Raw genomic sequence first — 13,281 nt, forward strand, 5'->3', positions numbered from 1 at the left:
TCGCTTGGCCCAGATCTAAATAATACGATGATCTGAAAACGGGAAATAGTCGTGGGGCCAAGATATAGAGAGTACGAATCATATGGAACCAATTCCAAGCCCAATTCATGGATTTTCGCAGGTGTTTTCACGGAATTGTGACACAGTGCATTCTCTTGGCAAAACACCAATTTCATCTTCTTCAACTGCGGCCGTTTTTCGGTGATATCGTTCTTTAAACGGTCCAATAACGCTATGTAGTAGTCATTGCTGATGGTCATATCTTACCTCTATTTCATGTGCTTCCTAAAATTTTGATGCCATCATCTTTCCAGCCGACTCTTGCCATTTTTCATTGTCGATTGGACTTCGGAGTGAAATGATGGAGCAATGTTTCATCCATTCTCATATACCAGCGCAAAAATTATGGTTTTTTATGAATATCTCCAAAGACTGCTTTAAATCATCAAATATTCATTGTTTTTGGTAAAAATTGAGCTTGTGCGGCACTCACTGTATATAGAGCTTTTGCATACCCCAATAACCTTGAATGATATGATGTATGGGCTCTGCTATCTCGAAAAACTTCACTTTATGGTCAGCCAAAAGTGTTTTGTGGGCTTTTTTGATATTTTCGTCAGTAACAACCTCTGTTGGCTGACCACTGCGTTCACTGTCTTCGGTGGTCATTTCACCACGTTTAAACTTCGCGCACCAATCCTTGATGGTTGATTTTCCTAAAGCTGTGTCCAGGAACTTGTCATCAAGCCAAATTTTGCTTCAACTGTATTTTTTTTTTTTTCCTTGAAAAAGCATTTTTTAATTAACCCGCGAAATTCCTTCTTAACCATTTTTTCCCAATAACGAAAGTTGCTTCACTCAAAATGATATCATTCACAAACTAATGAGCCGAAGGCAGCCATATCATGCGCCGGACTTTCGAAGATTAGGTCTAACTAAAAGTGTGAACTTAATGCTAGTAGCGCCATCTGTGTAACGTCGGGACTGTTCAATTGTTTGCAATTTTTTTTTTTCAAAAGTTCCCACCGTTTTAAATCGTAACTGTTTTTCTGAGCTTTCAGTTTAATTCTAAATTTTATGCGGTTCGTCATTAATTTTTTGCTTTTAATTGCGAGTGTCGACATTACCGTGAAATTGAAACACTGCTACAATGGAGCTTTTTAAGCACCTGTATAACAGTATTTGTGTATGTTGATATTATAGAAATGACACTGCACATAATGCCCCAATACATAGTTAATACGAGTTAAAACGAACAATGCGTTTTCTAGGTTGGTAGGTTATGGGCGACACATAAGCCTGCCAACCGTGAACTATTTTCTGACTTACTCAATTTTCATTTCCACAAATTCCTACTGCGTCAGCTGATTTGAGTGTTTACCGCTATTTATATAGTAAATACGCTCCCAACCGCTAAGTAATAGCTAACAGCGCTCAGCTGACTGTGGAGCTTTTACTCAGCGCATATGTTTATAAATACCCTGTCGGAGAAGCTCGCTCTCACCACGCGCATGTTTCATTGCAATCTCGTTTCAGTGCTAAGCGAAATCGCTCAATTATAGCTTCGTGCCTTTGTCCGTTTGCTTACGTTTCGTCCAGGACACAAAGTCCAAAACCAATTCAAAATAGCACCGAAAGCAGCGCACAACAAGCGTACCTTGACAGCAGCAACTCTATAGGCCAGTGTTACAAATCGACCGAAGCATTCAAACCGAAAGGTTCTCCGGTCTTTGAGTTCGCGCGTCAATTCAAGACTCACCTAAAATTTGTTTGGTGAAGTTGCTCACAATATCGTGTCTAAAAAGATTGGTACTTGTATCTTACACATACATAATATACCTCTTAACTGTGTGTTGTTTTCATTCATCAATTTGGTGTTATAACTCGTGCAAGCTAAAAACACTCGTTTTTGTGATTGATAAGTGCCGCAGTTTAACGGTTATCACGCGGCTTTAAATTCATTCGTGAGCTTTAAGAACTGCAGTTCAAGTGATAAGGGAGTATACGAAGCCAAGTCTACAACTTTGAAGAGGTGATTAAGAGGTATGTAGTTAAATTGTAAAGAATTGATGGACGGATTTTGTAGTGTTGTTAACGAGCATAGATTTCAGCCATAATTCCAAGCTTCGGAAATAATATGTAATCCTTCATTCTAAAAGTTTTGATAACTTCTACATTTTTTTCTTTGTATTTACTATTAAGCAAAATGGCACTTGAGCCCCTGGGTTATTGATTCGACTATCACACTTTATATTGAAATTCAATCAAAATAATATTCATCATATGGAAAGAAGCTGTCAATTGATATCTCGCAATGGACACTAATCCACCTATTTACGTTTTTCGAAATATCTATTTATAATATTTTCCCATAGTTCTTGGTTGGAACATTGGGATCTCAAAAATATTCAAAAGAGTCTCGTTTAGGTAGGCATCAAAAATTATTTTAGATTTACTTTCAATAGTCTTGTTCTGCAAGCAACTGGCAGCAAAGTCAGCGCTTGGACTGAGGAAATCCGTTAAGTCGCCTGTAATAAGGTAATTCTAAGTTACTTGGTAAGTTCCTCTTTCTATCCAATACCGTGGATTTTCGTGATCTTATAGAACTGAACTTGAATTTGGTTCTTTAATGCCAATATAGCCTTCTCCTTCAGAGAAGAGGGAAAAAAGGTCGAGGTGACAGGGACGCCGTGAAAAGCACCTATATAAATGGACTCAAACTAGATAATCAAGTTGAAGATAAAACAAAAAAAAAAAAAAAAAAAAANAAAAAAAAAAAAAAAAAAAATTGAAAATAGATACCAAAATCACCTACAGTCTGCTAGATCACTGCAGTGTTTTGCAGGCGGAGGTCACGGAGTTTTGCGGAACAGTGGAAAATAAGCATCTATACGGATGGCTCCAAAATATTAGAAGGTGGTGTAGTTTCGACAAAATTAGATAACAAAAACGCTTTCCATTTAACAGACCACTACAGTGTCTTCCAAGCGGAGATTACAGCAATCTAAGAAAATCAATCAATCAACAAGCAAAGCGGCTTTAAAATCACTGAAGTCCCTTAGGAATTTGTCAATGATAGTGAAGGATTTCCTTGATCTTTTAGTGGTTTCAATATCCTATTTCACGATAAACCTGTAGTGAGTTCTAGGATATAATGACATTAATGGTAACTTTGAACATAACAGACCAGGCACTAACCTACAATTTGACTCCTTTAAAGAGGGAATTTATATGCCCGTGGCTATTTTTTCTTCTTTATTGGCGTAGACACCGCTTACGCGGTTATCCTGTTGCTATAAGTAGATATTTAATCCACGGAAATATTACAAATTTAGCTGAGTCTAAAAGGAGTCAATCACTTACTTTTAAAAAGCACATAAACGAAAGTTTTTTTCTAGAAAACTTTCTTTTGAGATCTGAAAACAGTAAACAGTAGCTGGGATCTCTAGAATACGATGTAAGCACAAGCAATTAGGAGCCCAAAGAAGAAATTTATATAGCTCTGGCTACTTGTAAATATTCAATTAACGAAAATGTTATAAATTTAGTTGAGTACTGTCAACTGACTTGTTCAACAAGCAGGTAAACGGTTCATGAATGCAATTTGTCGAGTATTCAAATTAAAAAGGTATGATATAGGAACTCTAGTAATAGTGCTTACAGGCCATTGTCTAATTGGAAGAGATGCCAGCAGACTAGGTATACTAAACATTGACGATTGCAGAAGCTGTCAGAATTTAGTAGAAGAGAAGACTGTAAAACTATACATTTGGAAGGTTCTGTTTAGGAAAATAATCGCAACTATCGGCCGAGGGTTACTTGATCACTTTTCAGAGGTGGTACAAATATAAATTTTTGTACTGATGAACTTCATCAGAAGCACGGAGTGGTTTAGAAGGAAGACAATAGAGTGAGTGATTAGTTCCAGCAAATAAATGGGCATTATAAAGGTCTCTGACACTCTACCTAGCTACCTTTCCACCTTTAGTATAATAACTAGCATCCGAACCGATATGCACGGTATAAAGTAAATCTCACGGACGAGATAATTTTATTGCACATCCGTTTTCTTTATCAACTCAGATTGTATATAAAATTTGTCCTATAATATTCTTCAAAAGTAAGGTTTAAAGTCTAACAGAAGTTCAAAACTATTATATACCCAAAATATATCTAATCTAGCAAGTCTACTTTGAACCATTTTGGTCTCAAGCACAATTTGCGAAATAGAAACACGCTATAGAGTGTTACATTCCATCTTTGTTAGTGTTGGATGACATATTCGAAAATAGAATTCGAGTCTGAACGGTTAAGAATCTTGAGAGATATTAAATTTTGTTTAAAAATGAAGGTAGTCATTTAAATTTCCGAACTGTTTTCAACAAACTTGTATTAACACAGACGAACCAACAAAATACCAGATTTAACGGCAGGCGTATGGACATCAATTCCTCTCATCGCTTTGATCATTTTTATAGATTTAGGTCTACATGTCATGATTAGTTATACGTGTTAGAAACAATCGTTTGGTTAACAACAATATGCACCACGGATCTCGTCAGAGCAGTTCAAGTTATGGACCTATTTCCGACGCTATTTGTTTCACTATAATTACAGTTAACTTACCGTCGAACTTATTTTGGATGTACATTTTTAGCCAGATTGTAGATAGGTTAGATTGGTTATATTCCACAATTCTGATTCCGTCTGGATATACGCGAACTAGTCTATACGTTTTTGAGATATCAATCTGAAAATTTTCACATATACTTTTCTACCCAAAAAGTTGCTACTTTCTCGGAACCACCGATCCGATATCGAACAACTATAGAATATGGGTGCCATACAAACTACCCGTTCGAAAATATACTCTTGTATGAAAAAGGTCTTATTTGCCAATATTTTTTCAATAGATGTGAGACGGATTATTTTCAAAGGCAACGCTAAAATATTTAAAGTAATTTTCCAGATCGTAACACTCTATCATATAAACTGATTGAACTTCTCGTATGGAAACTACTTTCATTAAGAAGGGTATTCTTTTTTCCAACCGATCTTAACATTTTTACTTGTTTTGATATATATTTTATTAAAATTATGAAAATGAAATAAGTCCCACTTAAAATAAATCGGGTAACGAAATAAGTCCCACCAATTGACGAAATAAGTCCTACTTTTAAAAAAGAAATAACTCCCACTTTCGAAATAGCAATTTTTGGTGGTACTTATTTCGTGGAAGGTATTTCATAGACCCATTTTTTAAATGTGGGGTCTACGACATCTTTCTTCTGACTGTCTCAAAGTTTTTGGCAAACCTAATATTTTGAGTTTCGGGTATTAAAAATTGCAAAAAGTTCCTGTATTTCTAACCAAAAACTGTCGGAATCAAATGAGAAAACTGTGCATACTAAGCTTATTGATAATGCTTTGGTTTAGTTTTTGTTTTGAATTTCCATTTATCGTATATGATTTTCATACGGCAGCATATTTGCTTCATGGATTATTTTGCTGAAATTCATTTTCATTTACTAACACACATACACACTAATGTATGTATGTATATTCAAATTTGTTGAATGCATATCCACATAAGTCTCAGCTTGCAGCACACACTCAGTCCCATGTTATTTACGACAATTGAATGTCATTTCTATTTCATAATAAAATCAAACTTGTCATTAACGTTGAAATTTGAAATTGATGGCATATTGATAAACATATTCACATGTCTTTAACTGACTATTATTATTTATTTTATTTATTTGCGAAACAGTTACGATAAATCACAGTGAAACAGTTATTACGACCACACACAGTCAAATTAATTCAGCCTTAAATATTGATGTGTGGTAGCAAAAGTATTTTGGGCCACACATTTCAAGGCAGTTTAAAAAATATTGAAATATGACATACATATGTATATGTGTGTGTGTAGTTTCCTGTGCGTAAATATTTGTTATTTAATAAAAATAAATTTTTTGCATATTTATGCAAGTAAACAGTTATATTTGTGTGCTGGTGCAGCTGTTACTGTTATTTATATGGCTGTAAATTAAATTTATTGCTCGACATATTATTTCGCAATAAAACTTGCCAACAGGAAATCCATGCTGAATATGCCAGTAGGCGAGGTAATTTTTTTTTAAATGTTTTTATGGGAAATTAAAAGCTTGAAAAAATGTTAAATAACATACATATATTATTGAAGACATATGTGAGTTTAAAGCCAAAGGAAATTAAATACAGTTTATTTAGCGAAACTTTTGCAGTTTTTCATACAACAACACTAACAGTTTTTATGACCCTTAAAAAAAATCGAAATTCCGTCTTTTATTGCTTACGATTCGCTACATCATAGTACATATATTTTTAAAATTTTAAGCTTCCACTATTATATAACCAGTATATAACCATTTAACATAACCTTTTTATAACCAATATGGAACCATTTTATAACCAAAACTTATATTTGGTTTCAATTATATCATTTTTCCTTCGCTTTGAATTCGGTTACACTGAAGGCTCGGTGCGATATTGCATTATAATCGCAAAAGAATTGTTTTTCCACAATACCGGCCGCTTTCGGCGGATGTCCTCAGGTAAACGCCTCAATCCGGTCAAATAGAACTCCGTACTGTCTCTTCGGAATAAATTTATGATGCCGAATATCGGGAAAAGCAATGAGCATCGTCTTGATTTAGCTTTGGCGTTTCAAACTCATAAGCTTATGCCTCATCAAGAGTTATAATGCTCTCCATGAATGTAGGATCGGAATTCGCCCGATCAAGCATGTCCAAAGATACATTTTTACGGTACTCTTTTTGAAAAAATTTCAGCTTTATCAGGACGAGTCGAACAAGAAAGCGTTTCATATCCAAAATATCCACCAAAATCATTCCAACGGACTCGTGAGAGATGTCGAGATTTTTTGCCATCTCTTTAGCCCGTCTCTGATGATTTTCAAGCACCATATCCTTCACTTATTTAATACATTCATGATTTGAAGATGTTGAAGGTAGTCCGTGTTTTCAACCATCTCTCGCTCATCTTTGTAGGCTTTGGACGGGCAATTTAGCAAAATACATTTTGTTTAAAATCATTTACCTGATAAATTTAATTAGAATTTTCGGGTGTTTTTTTTTTTTTTTTTTTTTTTTTTTGTTGTTGTCACAATCTAGAGGCCCGCAAGTGCTCAAGCTTCAGTATGCCGTAAATTTGAATAGGTTCTGCGACCCCACTATCGACACTTCTGCTAATATTTCCAACCGTTGAGCCCTCAAAAGCTTAGGGCGTTGCCCTCAAGTGCGGGACTTGTGCACACGAGATGGCCCATTGTTTTCTTGCTGTCTTGCAGTGATCTCGATCTGCCATGAGCAGGAACTTGATGAATATTGGATCGAACGCATTGCACATGATCTTCGCAATTTTGCTTTCTGAAAGATCTTTCCATCGAATTCTTACATTCCTTGACATGTGCTTGTCCGGATCGTGGTACAGACAATGCATGGGTTTAGTAATGTCGGTCACGTTATCGGATGACAGCTATACTCTACTCTTGCCAATCTGGTTGACTATCTCATTGCCATCGGTGTCTTTGTGGCCTGGCAGCCGTTTGAAGTGAAGTGCCTTGTTTCTGACGACAGTTTTCACTGTTGCCGTATTTTCTAAGGCTTTTAAGGTCGATAATGATTTATGAAATTAATGATGTTGTTTCTATATGATACCTGCTGATGCATTAGAGCCTAATTTCGTGGCTTTCCTAATAGCAAAAACTTCCGCTTGATATATACTGTAGCGATCTGGGAACTATAAACGCTGGATTGTGTGAAACTCTAGGCAGTATATGACCAACTCCATCCTCCATTTTCGTGTTTTCAACAAATGCTTTCCATGTTTACCCTGAACCTTCTTTTCCAGTTGCGTAGTCGCTGCTTGCCAAACCGCCATTACCCACCGAGCTACGTCCGAAAGTTCGATATGTAAATTTTCCAGCAGTCAGTAGTCATCCTGCCAATTTAGCTGCGAAGTTTTGAGCAGAGACGCAGAGAGTGGCTGGTTTAGCATTACTTCAAGGGCCGCTGTTGGAGTGGTTCTTAGGTTTTTTCCTTTTATGCACAGCGCATCGGTTCTGAACCCTTTTGCACTGCTTTCCGGTAGTTGGAGTTTCATATTACCCGCTCTAGCTTAGGTTGATTTAAAAATACACGTTCCCCTCAATTTCACTTGCTTCGCTGCATGCGCTCTATATCGTTTTTAATTGCAATTTTTGTGTTTTGAAATATTTATACTAAAAAAATTAAAAAAAAAAAAAAAAATTGTTGAGAGAATAACGAGTGAATAGAGTGGGGATTTATTGTAAGCGCTCTATTGTTAGCATAAAAACAACTTTATAAAATATTTCGTTGCGCAAACAATGGCTTGTCATAGATTTTGCTGCTACCGCAAAACTAACGGACTAAAAAAATTGCATTTCCGCTTGAATGCCTCGTAAAATGAGTGGCACACATATTTTTTGTAATGTAAAACTAATAGTTGAAAGTAGCGATTGTGAAGGGTAGTTCCTGCACAAAGAGCTCTGAAAGACGTACCATGATGAAAATTAAATTCACAGATTAGTTGCCTATTTGTTGTAGTTCTCAAAAGCTGAAGGTCTTAAAACTTTTGTCCAACTTCCAACTTCCAATTACCTAAATGAATAATACATAACTTTTTGACTAAAACCTGTATCTATAGTATTCTTTTAGAAAAAAGTGCTTTCGCAAAAGCTTTCATTAATATTGCATAAAATTAATGAAAGCTTAAACGCCGATCAGCTTAGTGGATTTAAGCTTTCAAAGAAATATTTTTAATGCAGACTTATATAAAGCTTGCTACTTTTATTGAAAATATTAGAAAAATGTTCCCCTAATTTTCATTAGATAAGAAACAAGTTGAAGGCCTAAAAGATTTTGTCGACTTCCAAGTTCCTAACTGATTACTGGATCAATATTTTTGTTGACAAAAACCTGTATCACTAGTACACTTAAAAAAAAAGAGCTTTCGCAAAAGCTTTCATTAAAATTGCATGCAAATGGTGAAGCTTAAAGGCGGGTGTGAAAGCTCAGCGCTCTTCATATACTACTGCAGATTTATGCAAAGTGTGTTACTTTTATTAAAATTACTTGAATTATTATAAATAATTTTTCTATAATTTCTTTAGATATGAAACTAGCAAAGGGTTTTAAAATACTTTATGGAACTTCCAAGCGTTTAGCTGATTACTATATTTAAATTTTTCTTCACTTAATGGCAATAAAATTATTTTACAAAAACTAGCTTTAAAAAAGCTATTCAGTAGAAAGCTTAAAGCCGGATGTGAAAGCTCAATGCTCTTCATATACTATACTCCTTCATGGAGATTTATGTAAATTGTGTGTTACTTTTATTAAAATTATTTGATGGATTTCATTACATATGAAACAAGAAGAAGGTCTCAAAACTTTTATCAAACTTCCAAGCGCCTAATTGACTACTAAAGTAAGTTTTTATTGACTTAAATCATTATAAACTGAATTCCTTTGGAAAAAAGAGCTTTCACAAAAGGTTCATTAAAGTTTCATACAAATAATGCAAGCTTAAATGCAAAACAAATATTTTTGACATATTGGCAATGGAGACTTTTATGACTTATGCTGACTTTTCTTTGAAATTATTTCGTGAATAATCAATAGATTTTCCATAATGAAAGCTTATATGAGAATGTGAAACCTTAGAGGTATTTAGCATTCAGAGAAATATTTTTAACATATTTCTAATGGCGATCTTTATAAAAATTTTGTTAATTATCGACAATTTTTCGATAACTTTCATTTCATTTTCGACTTTAAGTTTTCCTTTAAAAGACAATTCTTGTTGCTACCACCCTGTTTTAATATTGCATCATAGGGGTTTAATAAAAAAAATCGAAAAAGCGTTAACCTTCGAAGTGTGTTTCACCCGAAAATTATTAATTCACGTAAACATTAATAATTCACACCAAAAAAAAGAAAAAAGACTGTAATTCAACTTCAACAACAAAAAATTAATGGCTTGCCATAAAATGCAGCGTTAAGTTGTGCAAAATGCCGACAACCAGTTGGAGTAAAAGTTTAATGTATCACTGCGGTCGCGCACGGCCGGCCCGCCCGGCTGCAAAGCTTTTTGCCTGCTACACATTTGAGGGAAAATTGATTTGTGTGCTTCAAAATACCCGAACCCATGCAAAGTATTTCACCCCAGAACTAACTATAGTAACATTAAGTGAAATTGTGTGTTTGTTTATATACGATAATTTAAGTGTCGTTGTGCTATTTTGCTTTGAATCAAACTAATCAAGCGTAAGCACGTTGATTAAAAATCGATTTATATGTTTTTCATGGCTAAAATTAGTTCAGAGCGCCACTGGAAGTCGAGGAAAATACGCTGGTGATAGCAGTGTATGTATGTATATATAAATATTCGGCTGTCTCACGGTATGTCAAATGTGAAAATCAGCGTTACAGACAAGTTGTAAATCTGGCATGACAATTTGATGTGCTAAGCGATAGAAGCAAGGTATGAGAGTACCAGATATTGCTGGCTACTTTATTCAGCTGCGTTGTTCTGCACATTCGCACGGTATCTCCTTACTTATGAAATATAATAAAGTATATAATAATATACCAATAGTTTGTTCCCTTCGAAGTAGTGGCAACCATAATGAATTTTGGGCACACCGCTGAGTTAGAACTGATTCCCAGAACTGTTTTTGTAACTGTTTTCTAAAGTATAAATGCCTCAGGTTTTAAGTTATCCAGCTGAAATTTTCCACACGTCATTTTCTATCCAAAAACGTATACATTCCACGGAACCGCTGATATCAGATCACTATAGCATATAGCTGCCATACAAACTGATCGATCAAAATCAAGCCTTTGTATGGAAATCTTTTTTATTTGACAAGATATCTTCATGAAACTTCACGTAAATTATTATCCAAGATACCAACATAATCTCTCAAGAAATTGTTAAGATCGAACTAATATAGCTTATAGCTGTCATATAAACTGATCGACCGAAATCAAATCCTTGTATGGAAATCTTTTATATTTTCCGAGTTATTTTCACAAAATTTGGTATACATTTTTTTCCATAGCAACACTATGATATCTGAAGAAATTCGCAAGATCGAACTAATATAGCATATAGCTGCCATATAAACTGATCGACCGAAATCAAATCCTTGTATGGGAAACTTTTCTATTTGAAGAGATGTCTTCGTGAAATTTGTCCTGGATTATTCTCCAAGATAATTATTTCATCTCTCAAGAAATTTTTCAGATCGAAACAATATAGCTTATAGCTGCCATACAAACGGATCGATCAAAATCTAGTACTCGTATGGAAAACTTCTGTATTTGTCAAGATATTTTTACAAAACTTCGTATAAATTATTTTCCATAACAATACTTTAATATCTGAAGAAATTTTTCAGATCGAACTAATATAGCATATAGCTACCATACAAACTGAGCGATAAAATTCAAGGGAAAATGTCAACTGCAAATTTTCAAATGAAAAATTCAACCTTAAATAGTCCACATAACTTCTAGGCTACAAAAAAAAAAAAATTCCAGTTTCTTCTAAAGTTTTCTAATACTTATCAAGAAAACTGTAAAAAAGAACTAAAATTAGCTTTTCATGAAAATTTTCCACTTTAAATTCCTTTCACTCTCGTTTCGCTTTCAAATATGTTAAAGCATATTGTAATTTATGTGCCAACTACTATTACAGTTACCAACAGCCATGGCGAAAAATATGACTACAGCCGTAACACCGTTAGATAAGCAAATGCAAAAAACAAAGTGAAAAGCAATATTGTTGCTACTTCGATGCCTCACAGCGGTGCGCACATTGTCCCACAGGCTCACTTCTACCAAAAAAAAAAAAAAAAAAGACAAAATGTTGCTCAGCCTTTGTCACAGAAATGTGTACAGTTATACCGTTACAATGTGTTTGCGTATAAATAAACACTCACATGTAACGGCACATCGATTTTTCCGTCGTTGCCACACTACTTCGTTAACTTTCTGTCCACTGTAGCCCCTCGCAAACACAACCATTCGAAGTAAAATTTATTTGCAGGCGAGTGCAGCGGCATTAACAGCAGGCAGCAACATATTTATAGGCGCACAAGCCGTTCAAGCCAATCCGTTTGCATAGATAACCGTATTGCTTAGATTATATGCATACACACATACGCGCAACATGCAAATATCTATGTGTAAGTGTGTGTAAATACTGTATATAGTATGTTGCTATTCTCTGACTTCTGTTCGCTTGTTAGTAGCATAATTAAAGGCGCTGCGCCGCATGCCTGTTATCACCAGTGTCAACACATACAAATGCTCGTTTGCGTATAGTCACTTACATGCCTACACACACGTGCATTACTAGTGTTGGTTGTTGTTCTTTTTTCCTAACAAATTGCTTAACAACTTTGTGTGGATGTGTGTCTGTGTGTTATCTCATCTGTTCATAAATCACGCTCCATTTACTTTGGCTTTTTGCACTTTTCTTGCTTAGGGCAAATTTTTGCGTGTTTTAGAGAGATTTTTATAACTTAAATGCTGAAGCAAATATGTACGTATTTGCTTGTGGTAGTTTTGGCTATTTAAAATCGAAACTATATGGCAACCCTGCTTCAATATATTTCTAATTTAATCAGGTTTACCTCTTAGTGTAATCTTACTGTAACCTTACAAAATAATTCTTTACTATTTAAACTCTCTTAAATTCAAATTTTTATCATATGGCAACCTTTCTAAAGAAACAAATTTCTAATTTAAGCAGTTTTAGCTCTTATTGAAGTCTTACTGTAACCATACAAATCAATTTTTATCGGTGAAGTTTTTTAAGTTATATTATTTAGGATATGGCAACCCTTCAAAAAAATTAAAATTATTTATTTTTTAAAGCCTTCAAGCTTCTTCAAGTACTTCGAATTTAATCACTTATTATGATATTCCATCAATATTAAAAAAAAAGTTTTTGAGCAGTTGGCAACTCTTCGTAAACATCTTTTATTTCAATTTAAAACAAGTAAGTAAAAAAAAGCAATTCCTTACAAACATATATAAAATTTAAAATTTTCCAGACAAATTTAATTATTATTAAAAAATCAAAATTTTCAAGAATTGGCAACTCTTTGCTAAAAGATTTTTCTTCTAATGTAAACCTTTTTAGCTCTTAATTTAAAATGTTTCATTGCCATTAAAATAATAT

The 13,281-nt window shown here is 34.4% G+C and overlaps 1 protein-coding gene across 2 annotated transcripts in view; it reads left to right on the plus strand.

The window, feature by feature from the left end:
• Positions 1–13,281, plus strand: part of LOC108974361 (uncharacterized transmembrane protein DDB_G0289901) — a gene marked incomplete at its 3' end in the record, with an annotated part of 224,825 nt that overhangs the window by 48,424 nt on the left and 163,120 nt on the right. The window contains 1 exon segment of one of the 2 annotated variants that reach the window (XM_018942136.1): positions 1,652–2,043. 2 annotated transcript variants of the gene reach the window in all.

Source organism: Bactrocera latifrons, unplaced genomic scaffold, assembly GCF_001853355.1.
Source record: "Bactrocera latifrons isolate USDA-ARS-PBARC rearing strain unplaced genomic scaffold, ASM185335v1 scaffold_111, whole genome shotgun sequence".
NCBI lineage: Eukaryota > Metazoa > Arthropoda > Insecta > Diptera > Tephritidae > Bactrocera > Bactrocera latifrons.